The 21,207-nt window shown below is 49.2% G+C and overlaps 1 protein-coding gene across 1 annotated transcript in view; it reads left to right on the forward strand.

Annotated features, from left to right (window-relative positions):
• The first annotated feature begins 3,773 nt into the window (after nucleotides 1-3,773).
• Nucleotides 3,774-21,207, forward strand: part of SLC29A1 (solute carrier family 29 member 1 (Augustine blood group)) — a 1,001,910-nt gene continuing 984,476 nt past the window's right edge. The window contains exon 1 of the mRNA XM_069236365.1: nucleotides 3,774-3,931. The gene's annotated coding sequence lies outside the window, so the exon portion shown is untranslated. The remainder of the gene's footprint in view (nucleotides 3,932-21,207) is intronic.

A 21,207-nucleotide genomic window follows, 5' to 3' on the forward strand; every position in this document is an offset into this window, starting at 1 on the left:
CAGCTCCCCCTGGCAGGCCTGTCCCTCCAGCGCTGTCAGTCCTTCACAGCCGTGCGAGCTGGCCGTACTTCTGCTCAGTAAAGCAGGGTGCACATGGTGTGCGCCCTCGGTCAAATAACACAGGGCTCATCCCGCCTCACAGTGGACCCTCATCATACACGTATGACCGCTGTGTGTTCAAAAAAGCCAAACCTCAAAAATCACCAGAAACTCACTAGAGCAAACTCAGGGCCGGGAGCCTGAAGTTAACCCCGGAGAGGACGTTATCCAGGCCAAGAAGTGCATGATTTATTAACTAATAACAGAGAGCCTTCCCAGCTGAAATGTTTATTTCATTATAGTCTTACCTTAAACAGCCCTGACAAGTTTCCTAGATCCATGCGTGATGTGCTGCTCCACTCCCGGTCTTTTCTTTGAATTCTGGGACTTGTAGTCTTGATTCTTCCATTATAAAACAGGACTAAAAGTCCCAGAATTCAAAGTAAAATCTCTGGACAGAAGCAGATCATCACCCATGGACCTGGGAAACTTGTCAGCTGTGCCTTAACTGGTAATAAAGTGATTATAACCTCCACTGTCTTCATGCCTTTGTGTGACGTGGAAGGTCCATGAATTTAACTCTATATCTGAGGGAGAGTCAAGGGTGCCCTCAGTGAGTGAGAGTCAAGGGTGCCCCTCAGTGAGTGAGAGTCAAGGGTGCCCTCAGTGAGTGAGAGTCAAGGGTGCCCCTCAGTGAGTGAGAGTCAAGGGTGCCCCTCGGTGAGTGAGAGTCTAGGGTGCCCCTTGGTGAGTGAGAGTCAAGGGTGCCCCTCGGTGAGTGAGAGTCAAGGGTGCCCCTCGGTGAGTGAGAGTCTAGGGTGCCCCTCGGTGAGTGAGAGTCAAGGGTGCCCCTCGGTGAGTGAGAGTCTAGGGTGCCCCTCAGTGAGTGAGAGTCTAGGGTGCCCCTCAGTGAGTGAGAGTCAAGGGTGCCCTCGGTGAGTGAGAGTCAAGGGTGCCCCTCGGTGAGTGAGTCTCGGGTGCCCCTCAGTGAGTGAGAGTCAAGGGTGCCCCTCGGTGAGTGAGTCAAGGGTGCCCTCAGTGAGTAAGAGTCAAGGGTGCCCCTCAGTGAGTGAGAGTCAAGGGTGCACCTCGGTGAGTGAGATTCTAGGGTGCCCATCAGTGAGTGAGAGTCAAGGGTGCCCCTCGGTGAGTGAGTCTAGGGTGCCCCTCGGTGAGTGAGAGTCTAGGGTGCCCCTCGGTGAGTGAGAGTCTAGGGTGCCCCTCGGTGAGTGAGAGTCAAGGGTGCCCCTCGGTGAGTGAGAGTCTAGGGGGCCCCTCGGTGAGTGAGAGTCTAGGGTGCCCCTCGGTGAGTGAGAGTCAAGGGTGCCCCTCAGTGAGTGAGAGTCAAGGGTGCCCCTCGGTGAGTGAGAGTCTAGGGTGCCCCTCGGTGAGTGAGAGTCTAGGGTGCCCCTCAGTGAGTGAGAGTCAAGGGTGCCCCTCGGTGAGTGAGAGTCAAGGGTGCCCCTCGGTGAGTGAGTCTAGGGTGCCCCTCAGTGAGTGAGAGTCTAGGGTGCCCCTCGGTGAGTGAGAGTCTAGGGTGCCCCTCGGTGAGTGAGAGTCAAGGGTGCCCCTCGGTGAGTGAGAGTCTAGGGTGCCCCTCGGTGAGTGAGAGTCAAGGGTGCCCCTCGGTGAGTGAGTCTAGGGTGCCCCTCGGTGAGTGAGAGTCAAGGGTGCCCCTCGGTGAGTGAGAGTCTAGGGTGCCCCTCGGTGAGTGAGTCTAGGGTGCCCCTCAGTGAGTGAGAGTCAAGGGTGCCCCTCGGTGAGTGAGAGTCTAGGGTGCCCCTCGGTGAGTGAGAGTCAAGGGTGCCCCTCGGTGAGTGAGAGTCTAGGTTGCCCTTCAGTGAGTTAGTCTAGGGTGCCCTCAGTGAGTGAGAGTCAAGGGTGCCCCTCAGTGAGTGAGAGTCAAGGGTGCCCCTCAGTGAGTGAGAGTCAAGGGTGCCCCTCAGTGAGTGAGAGTCAAGGGTGCCCTCGGTGAGTGAGAGTCAAGGGTGCCCCTCGGTGAGTGAGTCTCGGGTGCCCCTCAGTGAGTGAGAGTCAAGGGTGCCCCTCGGTGAGTGAGTCAAGGGTGCCCTCAGTGAGTAAGAGTCAAGGGTGCCCCTCAGTGAGTGAGAGTCAAGGGTGCACCTCGGTGAGTGAGATTCTAGGGTGCCCATCAGTGAGTGAGAGTCAAGGGTGCCCCTCGGTGAGTGAGTCTAGGGTGCCCCTCGGTGAGTGAGAGTCTAGGGTGCCCCTCGGTGAGTGAGAGTCTAGGGTGCCCCTCGGTGAGTGAGAGTCAAGGGTGCCCCTCGGTGAGTGAGCGTCTAGGGGGCCCCTCGGTGAGTGAGAGTCTAGGGTGCCCCTCGGTGAGTGAGAGTCAAGGGTGCCCCTCGGTGAGTGAGAGTCAAGGGTGCCCCTCGGTGAGTGAGAGTCTAGGGTGCCCCTCGGTGAGTGAGAGTCTAGGGTGCCCCTCAGTGAGTGAGAGTCAAGGGTGCCCCTCGGTGAGTGAGAGTCAAGGGTGCCCCTCGGTGAGTGAGTCTAGGGTGCCCCTCGGTGAGTGAGAGTCTAGGGTGCCCCTCGGTGAGTGAGAGTCTAGGGTGCCCCTCGGTGAGTGAGAGTCAAGGGTGCCCCTCGGTGAGTGAGAGTCTAGGGTGCCCCTCGGTGAGTGAGAGTCAAGGGTGCCCCTCGGTGAGTGAGTCTAGGGTGCCCCTCGGTGAGTGAGAGTCAAGGGTGCCCCTCGGTGAGTGAGAGTCTAGGGTGCCCCTCGGTGAGTGAGTCTAGGGTGCCCCTCAGTGAGTGAGAGTCAAGGGTGCCCCTTGGTGAGTGAGAGTCTAGGTTGCCCTTCAGTGAGTTAGTCTAGGGTGCCCTCAGTGAGTGAGAGTCAAGGGTGCCCCTCGGTGAGTGAGAGTCTAGGGTGCCCCTTGGTGAGTGAGAGTCAAGGGTGCCCCTCGGTGAGTGAGAGTCAAGGGTGCCCCTCGGTGAGTGAGAGTCAAGGGTGCCCCTCGGTGAGTGAGGGTCAAGGGTGCCCCTCGGTGAGTGAGAGTCTAGGGTGCCCCTCGGTGAGTGAGTCTAGGGTGCCCCTCGGTGAGTGAGAGTCAAGGGTGCCCCTCGGTGAGTGAGAGTCTAGGTTGCCCTTCAGTGAGTTAGTCTAGGGTGCCCTCAGTGAGTGAGAGTCAAGGGTGCCCCTCGGTGAGTGAGAGTCTAGGGTGCCCCTCGGTGAGTGAGAGTCTAGGTTGCCCTTCAGTGAGTTAGTCTAGGGTGCCCTCAGTGAGTGAGAGTCAAGGGTGCCCCTCGGTGAGTGAGAGTCTAGGGTGCCCCTCGGTGAGTGAGAGTCAAGGGTGCCCCTCGGTGAGTGAGAGTCAAGGGTGCCCCTCAGTGAGTGAGAGTCAAGGGTGCCCCTCAGTGAGTGAGGGTCTAGGGTGCCCCTCGGTGAGTGAGAGTCTAGGGTGCCCCTCGGTGAGTCTGTGGGTTGGCAGCGCACCCCCCTGCCCCTGGAGAGTGAACCACAAGGCCGACGTTTGAGGCATTGAAGCAGAGGAGGCCACCCCAGCTCTTTAACCCCAGCCATTGCACTGTGGGCCCGTCAGCCGGACCACGGCGGTGCCTGGGTCCGATGAAAGCGCTGAGACGTCCTGCGCCTTGAGCCACCCCCAGCCGTCCGCTCGTGACCCGAACCACGAGTTTCACCCACGGTTCCCTTTTCTGCAGCAGTGATTTTTGTTTCCTGCGTCAGCCAGGCGTGGCCGGTGCCCTGCTCTGTTGCTGCTGGTGTCGATGCCCTCGGGGTGGCAGGGCCTCGGGGCTGAAGCTGGTGGGGCTGGAGGGGGTCAGGCATCCTCTGAGCCTGGCCCGAAGGCGGTGGTCAGACAGAGAGGCCCATCTGCACAGGTCTCTGCTCCAGCCACGTGGGCACAAGGTACACATTCTCCTCTCCGGCTTGACAGCTCTGACCTTATGTTATCAACAGAAAAAGATCTCTAAATGGAGACAGGGACCTTTGCTCCGCCTACACGTTGTATACCTTGAGTTCAGTATTTGATTGGACAGAGGTTGTAAGCTTCCCCCGAAAAAGAGTGCTCCTATTGCACTATTTGCCTTTCGAGAAGTGTATGTAATATACAGCAGGACTGAGTTGTTTACGATCCAGGATACAGGGCCAATCTGTTTAATATGAAAACTTATGATAAAGGCAGTAGGCCTGACTTATTTATTGTGAAATTCGTATGGTACAGCCAATAGGTGTGCAAGGGTGCGTCGTTATTGCACTGGGTTAAAGCTTGAAGGCAGGTATTTTGCATCACACGTTACCACAGTAGGAAAGGGTTTAAGCCTCTGAAAATCCCTGAGTAGAAGATCTGCACTGTAATAAGCCTTCATGAGGGGGAGGGGGGCTCTATATTGTTTTGTCAATTGTACCTTTGGAGATCTTTGCAGTTTTATGGCTGTATGTCTGATGGTTGCCTCTTGGGAACTTGTAGGCTTAACACAGTAGCCCTGAGCTGCCGATGGTAACAAGTCAATGACAAAGGCTACGGGCTGGATTGGTTCTTTGTGAAATCGTATGTGAGATGTCATAGGTCTGATCTGTTTATTATGAAAACTAAGGACAAAGGCAGTAGCCTGATGTATTTGTTGTGAAAAGCATTTGTCAGGGCCACTAGGCGTCTCAGAGATCAGCCTGCTTGGCGAGGGTTTCCATGTCGGTTACCCCCTCTAACAAACCCTGGGGATCCGCCCAGCGAGAACTCTTGTTAGGCCATCTTGGTTGGAGCTGTACATTCTCCTGCCAATGTACTTTTGCACACATATGTAATGTTATTACTGTATATATGATGATTGCCTTGTGGGAAAGCCCGGGCTCGACATTAAATAGAGATTGTTATTACACTGTGCTAAAGCCTGTAGGCGAGTACTGTGTTACATGAGATCTCAGCCATTACTGGAGTAGGCGAAAGCATCCTGATGCCCACCCCGTCTCAACGCGTCTCCCACACCCTGAGGGTAGAATACTTACCATAGGTCTCATCTGGTTAATCTAAAAGGTTACGACAAAGGCAGTGGGCCTGACTTATTCAATGTGAAAAGCCTGTGTTAAAACCAATAAGCATTTAAATGTGAATTGTTATCACACTGTCTCACAGCCTGTAGACACCAATGTTATGACATGGATTATCATAGATTAGCAGTGTAGGCGAGGGACTGGGGATGGTTATCCTCCGACAAACCCCGGGGTGAAGGATTTTCAATATAACAATCCTTCATAGGGACTTTTTGCAGCCATGGGATATTGTTTCACCAACTGTAGTTGCACATATTTGTAATTTTAATACGGCATACTTTTGTGAAAGCGTTCAATGCAGTAGTCCTGAGCTGATCATTGTGGTGAGGCCTGGGAGAAATGTCTGTTACGCTTCCATAATCTCATGTAATTTTGGTAATTATGCATTTTGTTGTAACAGGATATTCCAGAAATTACTCTATTACACCGCGTCACGTATTTCTACGCCATTAGCAGGAAAAATTTAGCAAAAGCGCACAGAAACAAAATGAATAACCAGAAAGCGAGCAGCTGCTGTTTTTAGTGCTTGTGTAATTTGTTCTATAGTTTTTCAGCACCAAATGAAATGCCAGTTTTGCATTTTGGGTAATTGCACATCATTTTGCATATTTTTCTGAAGTTTTGCATAATTGTGCAAAAGCGATTTATGCTAATTTGACACACCCCTAATTAAGACCAATACTGACTGGCAGAGGCCTCGTTGGGGGATTTTGAAAGGTTTTATCAGATGCCATTGGGCTGATCTGTTTATTATTAAATATTATGACAAAGACAGTAGGCTTGACTTAGTGTAAAAACCATATGGTAAAATCAGTAGGTTTCTAAGGGAGTACCGTAAATGCACTGTGTTAACGCCTGTGTTTAGGTATTTTGTTACATGCATTCGCCCCACTCATCATAGGACACAAGGGTTTTGGTGTTCATGACCCACTCTGACAAACTCCGCAGGCAGGCGATTTGCCAGTTGAGCCTCATAAGAAGGGTTTTATTTTACCAGCTGTAATTTTGTGTATATTTATAGTTTAATGACTGATGACTTGTGGGAGAGCTTGTGCTAAATAGTTAGGTCTGAGTTAGTTGCAGGACAAGTAATTGATAACCCCTGCAGGCCTGATTGTTCCATTCAGAAAAGTTATGTCAGCTGTCATAGGTCTGAGCTGCTTATAATGAAACGTTACAACAAAGGCTGTAGGCTTACTTATCATTAAAAGCATTTGTTACAGCCAAAAGACCTTTAAAGGTGGATTGTTTTTAAAACTTGCTAAAGCCTGTAGTCAGGTATTTTGTTACATGAAATCTCACACATTATGTTAGTAGTCAAGGGTTTTGAGGTGGGTTACCCTCTTTGACAATCCCTGGGTGTAGACATTTGCACTGTGGTAATCCTTGCTAGACCTTCTTTCAGACGCACTGGCATCTTTAGTTATCGGCCAGGCTCTTAAAAAACAAAAATACATACATACATACTTGTACATACATGTAGGGCCCTTAGATCAGCCCTATTGTGCCATTGGTCGTTTAGGGTGCCATTCACAGTCTGCCGCAGTCTGCCTATGACAGCAAACAGCAAGGGGCTATGGGTCAGCCCACTTCAGACACTGGCTTCATTGTCCTGTGAGTGACAGAATTTTGTGTGATTACATGTGCACATCCACCTGAAAATAAGTGTGCTCCTGTTCCAGGGTTGGTAGGCCAGCCATTTAGTTTTTAATTTTAACATTTTAAAGGTCCCCATTCATTTAATTCTCTTTCCTGTTTCATTTGTTTATAGTTTCCTACAACTACCTGGGCAGTCCTTCATGGCTGCTCATTTCATCTGCAGTGTGCCCAGCCAACTTGAAATGGATTGCAATATATGAAAACATGAAGCTGCCTGAATGTGACGGGTATCTGCTAATAATAAAAAATAAAATTGTTTATAACAGCTGACGGCCACCTTGCAATTTTAGTCTATAGTGAATTATTGTTTTACCATTCCAAGATGTTCGTTACATTTAGAACAATATTGTTGGCTATCTTGGATTGGTGCAACAATAATACACTCTCCACAATACCATTCCAAGATGGCTGCCTAATGTGATGTTTGTTGAGTGTCCATCATGGAGGTATTGTGCATAATGTATAATTGTCTTACTGATCCAGGATGACTAACACCTTGCTTCTAAATATGCCTGCCATATTGGGAGTTGAAATCTAGGAAATTCTATTTGCAATACCATTGCAAGAAGGCCATTTGCTGCTATGTATAATTTTATTTTTTATATACGAGCATATACCTGCAACACTTAGACAACTCATGTTTTCTTTTGTCTACTCTTACAAGTAAGAGTATGGGGTGATACCTACATTGCATAAGCTAGTTGAGTTGTGTGTGTGTTGAATTGTGGATGGTAAAGTTGATGAATGCAAATTGGGCCAGTGGGTAAATGAATGGATGCATTAGTGCAAGGATGAGTGACAGACTGCACTTATGATGACTTGTATAGTGCCTAATGTCACCAGTGACTTTCATTTATGAGCCAGGCTTATTACCATTTCCAGTGCTTGTTACTAGAAGACAGCTGAAGTGTTCTTATACTCACAAAGATCTCATGGCTACGCCAGGTATCTTCCAGCTCCTAGAAAACCCATGACAGATTGGGCAAATGTAACTGTACTCACTAGAGTAACCATCTTGCCCTGAAACCCAACACTATTGAATGAATGAATGAATGAATGAAATACACGTATAAAGCGGAAAACAGCTGCTCCAAAAAGGAGTGTTCTGGGCTAGGTGGAAAAGTAAGACACGGAGGAAGAAATCACACACACACAAAATGGGACAAGGAGGAAATGGCTGATGCTCACAGACCACATCAGAGCTCCACCTTGGTGGGAAACAACACTGGGTTCTTTAAAAATGCCCTCACCCACTCATTGTGGCATTCTTCATCATCGGGCTTTGCTTCAACATCCTCGTGAAAGCCAACATCAGGGATGGAGCAATAAGGGGAGGGAAGGGGTTATAGACAATACAAAATGTACACCTTGGGATCTACTCTGCAGAACACATACACCAGTTCAAACTACCTCACAGGTATCTAAAACAACATTTATTCATGGATCCTCCGGATAGGATTAAAAACGTATGTCACAGTGGTGATACTGGGAAATTATTGCCCATTCACTCCTTGTTATCTGCTATTGTGTCGACATGTTTCGGCCATTCAACATTGCCCTATGGAGACATTCGGCACTTGTGTAACTGCTGCATTGTGGACTTGTTGAAGTCTTTTAAGCAATACTTGAGGAGAACCCAGAAGCAATACATTGACACAATCAAGTCTTGAGGTTATTAAAGCATGAACAATGATCTTTCTAGTGTTCTCCGGCAGGAATTTGAGCGCTTTCCTTAAGGTTTTCACGAGGATAAAACAAACTCCTGTGGTGGCATTGACAAAAGGCCTGAAAGTAAGGGCATTGGTCAAGCTTGACCCCCATGTTGTTTGCAGTGGTAGATGTGGTCAGGGGGTGTCCCATCGCGGATGGCCCCAGGTGGGTCAGGTCTTGTAAAGAGAGGCAGAGTCAGCTTTCACGCATCCATCTGGCTACTGCTGATAGACAGCCTTGAAAGTTGGCTGAGACCGAGGCATCGAGATGTTTAAAGGCGAACATTAATTGAGTATCATTCGAGAACAATATCAAATTAATCTCCCACTACAGTATTTTTGTTAAAATGTACAAAGGGATGTGTGAGGCTGCGAATGGTTATGAAAACTACACTGAGTTGTTGCCTAGCAAGCACTGCCTTTTAGGAAGACTGCACAGCACAAATGAGAGAGCTGTATCACAGCCTTGTGTGAGGGCGTTCATACACTCTTGTGAGAGAGCACACCTTTGGCAAAGAGCAGTCAGAATTCCTAGTGACGGCAGTTACATTGCCTTCCGGAAGAGCAGTCACACACCCTAATGAGAGGGCAGTCTTATTCCCTTGTGACATAGGAAGCCCACACAATCTTGTAAAAGAGCAGCCACACACTCTTGTAATAGCAGTTACACACCATCAGAAGTCAAACCCATGTCGAGAACACTGAACACCCTTCTATGAATGCAGTCACTGACCACTGTGAGAGGGCAATGACATCCCTGTAGAGAGTAGTCACACAGTCTTGTTGGGGTAGTCACACAACCTTGTGAGTAGGTACACACCCTGGTGGTAGTGAAGTTGTACACCTTTGTGAGAGAGCAGTCACACACCCTTATGAGCAGACAGTCACATAACCTCATGAGACAGCAACCATACACTCTTTCAGCATTCTGAGAGAGCAGTCACTTACTGTTGTGATAGGGAAATTGCTTACTGTTGTGAGAGAGCAGCCCACAAAATCTTGTGAGCAGGCAGTCACTCACCATTCTGAGAGAGCAGTCACTCGCCCCTGTGAGAGGGCAATCACACACCTTTGTGACAGGGCACTCACGCACCCTTGTGTTAGAGCAGTCAAACACCTTTGTGAGAGGACAATCACAAACTCCTGTGAGAGAGCAGTCACACCCTAATCAGAGAGGAGCTATGCTGTCACACTTTTGTGACAGTAATAACATGTCATTGAGAGAGTGTTGCATTCTTTAGGGGACACCACCCTCACACCCTTAGAGTTGCAAGGGCCAGGTTTCTAACCCCCTGACTTAGATCCTGATTTAGATGTTGGCGGTAACGGTCTCGCCATTGGTTTTCCGACTGAAAACCCTCCCGCCACTTTGGCAGTCCACCTGCTGTATTTAGATGTCAGTCCCATAGACTTTAATCCGCACAGGTCCCGCTGTCTCCGCTAAGGAATCTATTCCGCTGCCACGGTGCCATAGGAAAGAGTGGCTGACGGCAGGACATGAGCCACACCTACCATTGAGCATATTTGGATGTGCCATACCGCCAAGCAAAACGTGGCAGTCCGACCTCCACGTCTGATTTAGCGGATTGGGGACACAGGATGAAAACTCACCTTCTCTCCCAATTCTCCTTCTGTTTCCGGCTGGAAATGACTGGACAGGATCCTCCATCGCTGCTGCCATGGATCCCCAGAGAAAACACGACCCCCTTCTCTAGACACAAATGTAGGCAACCCTCATTGGTTGTTTACGGGTTGGGGATCACTGCACATGGGCACGGGACCACTGATGACAAATACATGTTACAGTACATTTTTTTGTTTAGTGTGGCATGCATAAGTCGGAGACACAGGTAGGCCAGACACAGGTGGGGGCACACTGGTCCACAACACATATTGAACACATACACAAATGTCATTATGGCTTCTGTATTCATTGCCAGATGAATTACTGGGACCACAATGATGGTACATACACACTTGTCAACTGTGCCGATGTGTGCACATTGCAAGCGGACCTGTACATGTTATGTTGTGTTTGAGTTGTGTGCGTGAGTCAGAACCTATATGTGTGTGTGATGTGAGTGGCTGGGTGAGGTGGTGGGAGCCATAGTGGGGAAGCGTGTGTAGTGATGTGTGAGTGTGTTTGTGTAGATGAGTGTGTAGTTGTGTCGTGTGTGGGTGCAGTGTCACTGGTGTGTGTGTATGTTGTGTCATGGATGTATGTGTTTGTGTGTTTGAGATATGTAGGTGTTGTGTTAGAATGCCAATGGTTAATGGTGTGTATGTGGTGTGTCATGTGTAATGCAGGGAAACGCATATGTGAAGGGTAGAGTGTGTGTGACTTACCTCTATTCCATGGCGACTGCCTTTGTCTGATGTCCATTGGGTCCATCGATGTCCTTCTTTCTTCAGCAAACCGCCGGCAGTACACCACCAGCAGGGCTGTAACATCTCAATATGGGCGGCGGGAAGCCGTCAGCCTGACGGCTAGGTAAAGCACTTAAATGTGGCAATGAGTGTCTCAGCTGCAATACATCTGAATACGGCACTCGGAAGACCGTTGCCATGGTGGTCTTCTCTGGAGCGCCACCGTAGCGGGTTGGCAGAAAGACCGCCAACATCTAAATCAGGCCCCTAGTCAATGCACCAATGCAAATTAGAAATCCATTTGGCTGTGACCCTTTTACAAACCACTGATTGATACTGTGTAAGAAGAGTTTACTGGTAACAACCAGTCCCACAAGGTGAATTTATGAACAACACATTCAAAATAGCAGTAACAAACAGGACATTTATTTTAAAATGTATATTTTAAATTCCTAACATGGTTCATAAAATAGGAATGGTAACCATAAATCATATAAAAAGCAATGCACTGAAGCATGTCGTGGTCAGCAAAAACAGCAACAAAAAATAATCACATTGCTATTTAGTGGTTATTGCCCTAACACCCTCAGGCTATGTCTAGGCACTATGCTAGCTTTAGCTAAAGCATAAATAACAAGCCTGTTCTTGAGTTTCTAAGATGGTTTGCACAAGGTATCTTTGTTTTCGTATAGAATACCAAGTCGGCTATCTCCTACTGTAGCTTGTGTGAGGCTGGTCATGAACAGTGACAGACTGAAGACCACTACTTCCCGCTGTCGCCTCCGACTGAGGCCTGTACTGCAAACCGTTGTGATCTCTGCCTCAATAACCCGGGCGCAAAGTACGTCTCTGACCTACAGTCTGATACCTGCGTCTTGTAGTACCTGATTGCTGATTTTAACTTATTGAATTTTTTATTTTCAAAAAAATAATAGGACTTACAGATGCTAAAGCAACAATAGGGTAAACCAATCATGGCGACCTATTTACCAGCTCGATTATAATATTGCTCGTATATATTTAGAACTATAAACAATGGATGGATAAAAACATCTCTGCACATGTCTAAAATCTTGCACTTAAGCTGAATGAAATAGAACAGTCTGAAAAAGGCAGAGAATAGAAATAGTAGAGTTTGATAAAAACAAATGATGGAGATAGAAACAGGAATTGTCACAGTATTTACCACAAGAGAGCAGCCACACGCTCTTGCGAGAGGGCAGTCACTCACCATCCTGAGAGAGCAGCCACACGCTCTTGCGAGAGGGCAGTCACTTACCATCCTGAGAGGCAGCCACACGCTCTTGCGAGAGGGCAGTCGCTCACCATACTGAGAGAGCAGCCACACGCTCTTGCGAGAAGGCGGTCACTCACCATCCTGAGAGATCAGTCACACATCCCTGTGAGAGAGCAGTCACTCACCATCCTGAGAGAGCAGCCACACATCCTTGTGAGAGGGCAGTCACTCACCATCCTGAGAGGCAGCCACACGCTCTTGCGAGAGGGCAGTCACTCACCATCCTGAGAGAGCAGCCACACGCTCTTGCGAGAGGGCGGTCACTCACCATCCTGAGAGATCATTCACACATCCCTGTGAGAGAGCAGTCACTCACCATCCTGAGAGAGCAGCCACACATCCTTGTGAGAGGGCAGTCACTCACCATCCTGAGAGAGCAGGCACACATCCTTGTGAGAACCGTCACTCACCATCCTGAGAGAGCAGACACACACTCTTGTGAGAGGGCAGTCACTCACCGTCCTGAGAGAGCAGGCACACATCCTTGTGAGAGAGCAGTCACTCACCATCCTGAGATAACAGGCACACACTCTTGTGGGGAGGTCGGTCACTCAATATCCTGAAAGATCAGCCACACACTCTTGTGAGAGAGTAGTCACACATCATCCTGAGAGAGCAGCCACACATCCTTGTGAGAGGGCAGTTACCATCATGAGAGAGCAGCCACACATCCTTGTGAGAGAGCAGTCACTCAAAATCCTGAGAGAGCAGCCACACATCCTTGTGAGAGGGCAGTCACTCACCATCCTGAGAGAGCAGGCACACACTCTTGTGAGAGGGCGGTCACTCAACATCCTGAAAGATCAGCCACACACTCTTGTGAGAGGGCAGTCACTCACCATCCTGAGAGAGCAGGCACACACTCTTGTTATACGGCAGTCACTCACCATCCTGAGAGAGCAGGCACACACTTGTTAGAGGGCAGTCACTCACCATCCTGAGAGAGCAGGCACACAGTCTCGTGAGAGGGCAGTCACTCACCATCCTGAGAGAGCAGGCACACACTCTTGTGAGAGGGCAGTCACTCACCATCCTGAGAGAGCAGGCACACACTCTTGTTAGAGGGCAGTCACTCACCATCCTGAGAGAGCAGGCACACACTCTTGTTATACGGCAGTCACTCACCATCCTGAGAGAGCAGGCACACACTTGTTAGAGGGCAGTCACTCACCATCCTGAGAGAGCAGGCACACAGTCTCGTGAGAGGGCAGTCACTCACCATCTTGAGAGAGCAGGCACACACTCTTGTGAGAGGGCAGTCACTCACCATCCTGAGAGAGCAGGCACACACTCTTGTTAGAGGGCAGTCACTCACCATCCTGAGAGAGCAGGCACACACTCTTGTTATACGGCAGTCACTCACCATCCTGAGAGAGCAGGCACACACTTGTTAGAGGGCAGTCACTCACCATCCTGAGAGAGCAGGCACACAGTCTCGTGAGAGGGCAGTCACTCACCATCCTGAGAGAGCAGGCACACACTCTTGTGAGAGGGCAGTCACTCACCATCCTGAGAGAGCAGGCACACACTCTTGTTAGAGGGCAGTCACTCACCATCCTGAGAGAGCAGGCACACACTTGTTAGAGGGCAGTCACTCACCATCCTGAGAGAGCAGGCACACACTTGTTAGAGGGCAGTCACTCACCATCCTGAGAGAGCAGGCACACAGTCTCGTGAGAGGGCAGTCACTCACCATCCTGAGAGAGCAGGCACACAGTCTCGTGAGAGGGCGGTCACTCACCATCCTGAGAGCAGGCACACACACCCTTTTGAGACGTACTTAGGTCTGTGATATAAAACACACACTTCGGTAAGCCCACAATTCTAACGCACAAATAGCCAATATGTAAGCACAATCGTGTACAGCGCTGAATATAAGGTTTCTGGGCCTCGGGGATGCGGGAAGCTTCGCGGACATGTTAAGATTAATGAGTGCTTCGGCTAATACGAAAATGACAATGAAACCCGGTCATGTAACATATCAGTGCATGTTGAGGCACCGATATGTAATAAAGCATTCACAATAATGCACTGGTATTAAGGCACGGAGTATATGATTCTGGTTTCCTAACGACCCCCCCTCACCCTTTTTTGCTCCAGTTGGCAAAACTCATCACAAGAATTCAATTTCGTATAAATGAATATCTCCAGCTTTCACAGCTTCATCATTAATATCTTCTTAATCCTGGAGAGCAGGGGGCGGAAGGTTGTGGGCAGGGCCTTTATTTGTGCAGGTGCTGGGATGATGTACATCGTTACCGTGATTAATACGTATAAAGTAACCATCATCAAACTGATAGCAATGAATATTTCAAATATTTTCCTTCCCCAGTTCCCAGAGAACCCTCCCAGCCCAGATCAGATGCCGCTTAGGTAGAGATTTGATCCATTCTGAGGCTCGTGCAACCCCCCAATGCTGAGCTCTCTGTGATGTCTCTGGCCCTGCCTGCTGAGCGAGGCATCATATATGTGTAGAACTAGAAACAGTCCTGGGCAGCAGGTGCTTGGGATGCAAACATGTCCATGCATGACTACAACGTCACACCTGTTATCGAAGAAATGGAAGAGTCTGAAAAGAGGAAGTATAGACATAGAAGAGTCTGCAGAACAAATGACGAAAGCAGAAAACTCGGGGCTGGAACTGTCACAGTATTCAGGACAAGGGAGCAGCACACAGTATTGAGAGAGGGCAGTCACTCGCCATTGTGAGAGGGCGGCCACACCCCTGCAGAGAGGAGTCACTCACCCTTTTTGGGGTAGTCACGCAACCTTGTGAGAGGGTCACACACCCTTGTGAGAGGCTCGTGTCATTGAGGGAGAGTAAGTACACACCCTTGTGAGAGGCTCGTGTCATTGAGGGAGAGTAAGCACACACCTGTGGGAGTGCAGTATACTCCCCGTTAGAGGACAGTCACACACCCTTGTGAGAGGCTAGTGTCATTGTGAGAGAGTAAGTACACACCCTTGTGAGAGTGCGGTTCTACACCTTGTGAGAGAGAAGTCCCACACGCTTGTGAGAGAGCAGTCCCACACACTTGTGAGAGAGCAGTCACACACACTTGTGAGAGAGCAGTCCCACACACTTGTGAGAGAGCAGTCACACACACTTGTGAGAGAGCAGTCCCACACACTTGTGAGAGAGCAGTCCCACACACTTGTGAGAGAGCAGTCACACACACTTGTGAGAGAGCAGTCCCACACACTTGTGAGAGAGCAGTCCCACACACTTGTGAGAGAGCAGTCACACACACTTGTGAGAGAGCAGTCCCACACACTTTTGAGAGAGCAGTCACACACACTTGTGAGAGAGCAGTCCCACACACTTGTGAGAGAGCAGTCCCACACACTTGTGAGAGAGCAGTCACACACACTTGTGAGAGAGCAGTCCCACACACTTTTGAGAGAGCAGTCACACACACTTGTGAGAGAGGAGTCACACACACTTGTGAGAGAGCAGTCCCACACACTTGTGAGAGAGCAGTCCCACACACTTGTGAGAGAGGAGTCCCACACACTTGTGAGAGAGCAGTCACACACACTTGTGAGAGAGCAGTCCCACACACTTTTGAGAGAGCAGTCACACACACTTGTGAGAGAGGAGTCACACACACTTGTGAGAGAGCAGTCACACACACTTGTGAGAGAGCAGTCCCACACACTTGTGAGAGAGCAGTCCCACACACTTGTGAGAGAGCAGTCACACACACTTGTGAGAGAGGAGTCACACACACTTGTGAGAGAGCAGTCACACACACTTGTGAGAGAGCAGTCCCACACACTTGTGAGAGAGCAGTCCCACACACTTGTGAGAGAGCAGTCACACACACTTGTGAGAGAGCAGTCCCACACACTTTTGAGAGAGCAGTCACACACACTTGTGAGAGAGGAGTCACACACACTTGTGAGAGAGGAGTCGCACACACACTTGTGGGATGACAGTCGCATATCCTTGTGCGACATTAGCCACACACTCTTGAGACAGCAGCTATGGAGGGGCAGGCTAGGGAGTTGGTCATGGATGGCTTGGCCTGCTGATGTGAGGGAAAGGGACAACTGGATTTTTTTTGGCAGGAGGCCCCGGCCTGAGGCTAGATGCAGGTCCGGAACCTGAGGAAGGTGTGTGGTTGCCTCTAGGCGCTGCAGCGTGGGATGAGTAGATCCATCTGACGGCAGTGTTGGTGATGAGCCACGCCCAGTAGGGTCTATGCTGGTAAGACTGCTGAGTGGGCTCCTTGTGGTACACTCAGATACACACCCAGTGCCCAGGCTGGTGGAAGGGGTGGGCCTTGGTGGGACACTCAGGGGTGGCAGTCTGGATCTGAAAGTAGATACAACAGAACACATATAAGCCTTCTGCAACTCTGCAAAACGTCATCATCGTTCAGTCTAAACTGCACCGAGACTGGGGGATGTCAAGGCAGTCCCCCCATAACATCTGCTTAGGGACTCCGTTTAATTTATCTGGGTGAGCGCCGCTCTAAGGGACCATAGCACTGAGGGCAGGGCTTCAGGCTGCTTCAATTGTGCCCCCAAACATATCTTTGCACCCTTACTCTTTAAGGTGCCTTCAGATGACTGAGGCAGAAGAATAAGCCCCGGCCCTCAAAAATAAGTGCCGTTGCTCAGCACCGGAAACAACAAGCACAAATTAAGCACTGGTGTACCTCGAGAACTTGAAATTCGGATCAGTATTTGAAACTGACGGATGAAATCTCTAAGTTAGCACTTTGCTACTGGAATGCAACCTGCTGTGATGGTGGATAAGCGTCCACCCAAACAAAGACACACAGGCAGTCAATCACCAAGACATAGGAATAAGTAGCACATGTCAGCATCTGGATAAAATCCATCTGGAGGTTCTTGAAGGTGGTCCCAGGGGGTGGGCGAGCAGCGGGTGGTCTCAGTTGCCTTTCTGGCATTAGGGAACTGATGGGTGGCCAGGAGTGGCAATGATTGTGTGTTGTAGAATATAAGAAGGGGCTACCAATGAGTTGCTTCCGCGTGGATGATGCCCCCCCCCCCCCCACTCCACGTGGGCTGCTCCACGTTTCCACCAGGCAAAGGTGGGGGGGAGAAGTTCTGATGTGACCCCCCGCCGGCACTGTCTCTCCCCCCCTTCAGAGTATCCTTCACATTTCAGTTTGCTCAACACTTCCTCGCCTTCAGACGGATGATCCTGCAAGCGAGACACACCTTGCAGACACAGCACAGGGAACAAGCCGGTTCTTACAACCTGCATGCCAGCACCAGCCTTGTCGGACACAGCAGCATTTGTGGGGGGCTCTTGGTGGCTGAATCAGCCAGGGCATTCCCCAGGAACCTGGTCATGTGGGTGCACCACACACTTAACTGCTGCCACCTTTTTTTGTAATTTCAGTGCATTGAGAACATTTTGAATACACTGACCATTCTTAATGGGGGGCTCCAGCAGATGTTAAGAGTCCCCTTTCCATCCAAAAGAGCCCAAAGTTGTGTGTCACTCCAAATGCATACTTTTCAGCCTGTGTGCACAGTCACTCCAAGTGCATACCTTGAGCCTGTGTACACAGCCACTCCAAATCCATACTTTGAGCCTGTGTACACATCCACTCCAAATGCATACTTTGAGCCTGTGTACATAACCACAATCTTTTCTTTGGCTGAAATGCAAGATCTGATAGAAGTGCCAAGCTCATTTGGCCAGTTCTCATGTTTGGCAAAAGGCAACTCTATGCAGTGGGCACAGCGTACCCTGCAGTCAGAACGCCATTGTTATTCCAAGGTCCATCGACAAAATACATGAACTCGTGGTTGGGAGTGGGCATGGGAGTGGGCATTCCAGCCAAGTCGGTCCAGGTCTTTGTACCATGGGCAATGAAACCAAACAGTCACGAGGCTCTCCAGTATCAAGGAGGCAGGAATCAGAGAGGGACAGGAGGCAAAGGTGATGTGTCTCGGCCCTGGTATACTTATGTGAGAACAGATTGGTACCTGGCGCCCCACATCCCTTGGTGCGGTAGCCAAGGATGAACCTGAAGGCCACCCCTGCAAGATAAAGGAAGAAGGGTTATGAAGGGGACTTGGGAACTGAACTTGCAATTCTTGGAGAAAGATTGGACCTTGATGCTTAAGGTTGCATTCAGAACACACTTTCTAATAAGGTAAGTAAACTCTCTTACCTCGGATGGCTGAGGTCCTGAGCCTGCCAGATGTGAGGGGAAGTTGAGCTGAGCCCTCCAGTGGTGATGCTGAGATGAGGATAGGTGAGTTGTTTGGCTCGGAGCTGAGACCCTGTAAATCAACAACAAAGTTAATACATACCCTTTTCATAACACATGCACTCTTCATATGTGTTACTTTATGCAGTGACATCAGTGTTCGCCTGTGACCTCTTTTAAACGACTTCCAAAAAAGTTCAGGGCATTAAGTCTATAATCATTAAAAGTTTCTTTCTTTGTTTCAAGGAACTGTCCCCAAAATGTAGAACCTTGTGTGTAGCCAAAGTTTTCCTGGTTGACGGTGTGGTGGATTTGCGAAAACGTAAGCGTATGCCACCAAACAAAGTCTATGAAAATCCATTCACCACTCTTCCTGAGCATTTTTCCTTGTAAATAAAGTTTCTGGTCTCCTGTCTTACCGGTCGTCTGAAGAAATGCAGGACCAGGTTCAGGTGAGCATGAAAAAGTCCTACCTCTGGCTCGGATTCTTAATAACTGGCAACTTCCAGCAGCCTGCTTTCATCGTCGAGCCACGCCTGGCCACATGGGATACGGGAACAGAAATATGGTCAGGGACTCAGTGGTTAGACATACCGAAGGCGTCTATGGACGTGCCAGGCACAGGTGATGAGGGAAGTGTTTAAAGCAGAACAGTTAGCACCAGTGTCAACAAGGCAAGTGGTATGTTTACCATTAATAAGGCAACCTACACAAGGACCCTTCTGGTCTACGGGGATTAAGGTTTTCCTGGCCGTCTGAACTGCCAGGGAGGAGATGGAGCAGTCAGAGCACAAGCCCTAATTCTGTCTCTAAGGTGATTCGTTTGATGCTACAGTGTTGGAAATGGCCGCTTCTGCAGGGTCATCCCCAGACTTTTTGCCTTTTCCCTCTGCTTTTTGCTGAATTAGTTTTTGCTGGCTCTAGGACTCTGGGCTCTTTACCACTGCTAACCAGTGCTAACGTGCATGTGCTCTCTGCTTAAAACAGGGTAACATTGGCTTATCCACTATTAGCATATTTAATATACATGGAAGTCCCTAAGTGCACTATATATGCCCAGGGCCTGCAAATTAAATGCTACCAGTGGGTCTGCAGCACTGATTGTGCACCCCCTACAGTAGCCTTTCAAACATGTCTCAGGCCTGCCCCTACAGGTCCTATGTGTGCAGTTTAAAACCGCCATTTCGACCTGGCAAGTGCACCTACTTGCCAGGCCCAAGCCTTCCTATTTATTACAAGTACATCACCCCTAAAGTAGGTCCTAGTTAGTCCCAAGGGCAGGCTGCAGTGTATTTAAAAAGTTGGACATGTACTTTACTTTAACATGGCCAGGTAGTGAAAAACTGCTAAATTCGTATTTCAGGATTGCAGGGCCTATCCCTCCCATTGGACAACATAGGGATTACCTTAAAACATATTTTAAGTGTAACTTCCAAATGGTAAAAGATAGAAATATGGAGTTTGGTGTCCTTGGACTCACAATTTAAAATCACATTTTATGGTGAAATCAGATTTTAAATTGTAAGTCATAAAATGCCACTTTTAGAAAGTTAATATTTTCTTACTTTAACCATTCTGTGCCTCTGCCTATCTCCGAATACACATCTGGGGTGGATGGCATCTGGGCTTTGTGCATTCCCTCTAGACATTCGTGCAATGGGAGCGTAGGTGTGACTTAATGGGCCTTAATGGTGCATTAGCTGGCTTGATGGGGTGGCACAGCTTAGCATTGCCTCTCGCACACCTGAATAGGGCTGTGCCTCTTCCCACATAAAGGGCTGCATAACCCCCTGTAGAGTGTCTGGAGCAAGGGAGGGCAGGACAGGGACCTTGTGGACTTCAAAGGAAGGCCAGAAAGTTTCTCCCACCTTCCAGAACCAGGGCACCAACGTATAAATACTGGACCCCAAACCCTACCAAATCAGATCTCTACTGGAACCAAGGCACTGCCAGGAAGAAGGTCTGCTGTGCTGCCAGGAGGGACTGCCACTCTGCGACTGCATTGCAGTGTTGGCCTACTGCTGCTGTTGCAGGAGGGACTGCCACTTTGCTGTTTGCTCTGCTGTGTTGGCCTGCTGCCTGCTGTTTCTGTCCTGCAGTGTAAAGGATTAGACATGCACTCTACATGCTTGAACCCAAGAATCTCCAAGGGCTTGTTGGCTTTGCCCCCGTTCTTTTGCAGTCTCAGGGATATGAAAGACTGCTTCCAACTCACTTGCTACAACACCTGGACTCTACCATATGTGACTCTACCCTGCTAAGTAGTGCCATCTCAGTCCTGGACCCTTGGAAGTGGGCCTAAGGTGCTCTGCCGTCTGTGGTTTTCATCGGAACCACTGCAAAGCAACACAAAGCCTTGTAAAGCAACACCACACAGACCTCTCACCAGGATTTAAGGTGCTGTGTTCAGAGGGCCTAAGTGAGTCCCGTGTTCCATCGTGGTCGGCCAGAACTTGTGGCTTTGTCCCAGTCCAGTGCGACCGGGTAACTACCATTGGCGCTGTGTACTTCTATGCGCTATTTTCACCTAAATATTTAAAACTGCATATCTCAGGATCTATTTATTGGATTGGAGTGTGTCTTCTTTTAATCAGATAAATATTCTCAGTTTTTCTAACCTGGTGTTGAGTCCTTTTTGTGGTCTCTTTCACTGTGTTACCGTAAATAAGTGTTGCACAAATACTTTACAAATTGCCTTTTACGTTACACCTGCTTGCTCTGTGCCAAGCTACCAGAGGCTGAGCTCAGGTTAATTTAGAGAGTGTAACTGACTTACCCTGACTAGGACTGTGGTCCCTACTTGGACAGGTTGCACACCTCTGCCAACTAGAGATCCAGCTTCTTCTGGGTATTTTCCACACCACAGGTTTGGGATTTGTGTATACTACTAAGTGCTTCTTCTTG

Source organism: Pleurodeles waltl, chromosome 5 (genome assembly GCF_031143425.1).
Source record: "Pleurodeles waltl isolate 20211129_DDA chromosome 5, aPleWal1.hap1.20221129, whole genome shotgun sequence".
Taxonomy (NCBI): domain Eukaryota; kingdom Metazoa; phylum Chordata; class Amphibia; order Caudata; family Salamandridae; genus Pleurodeles; species Pleurodeles waltl.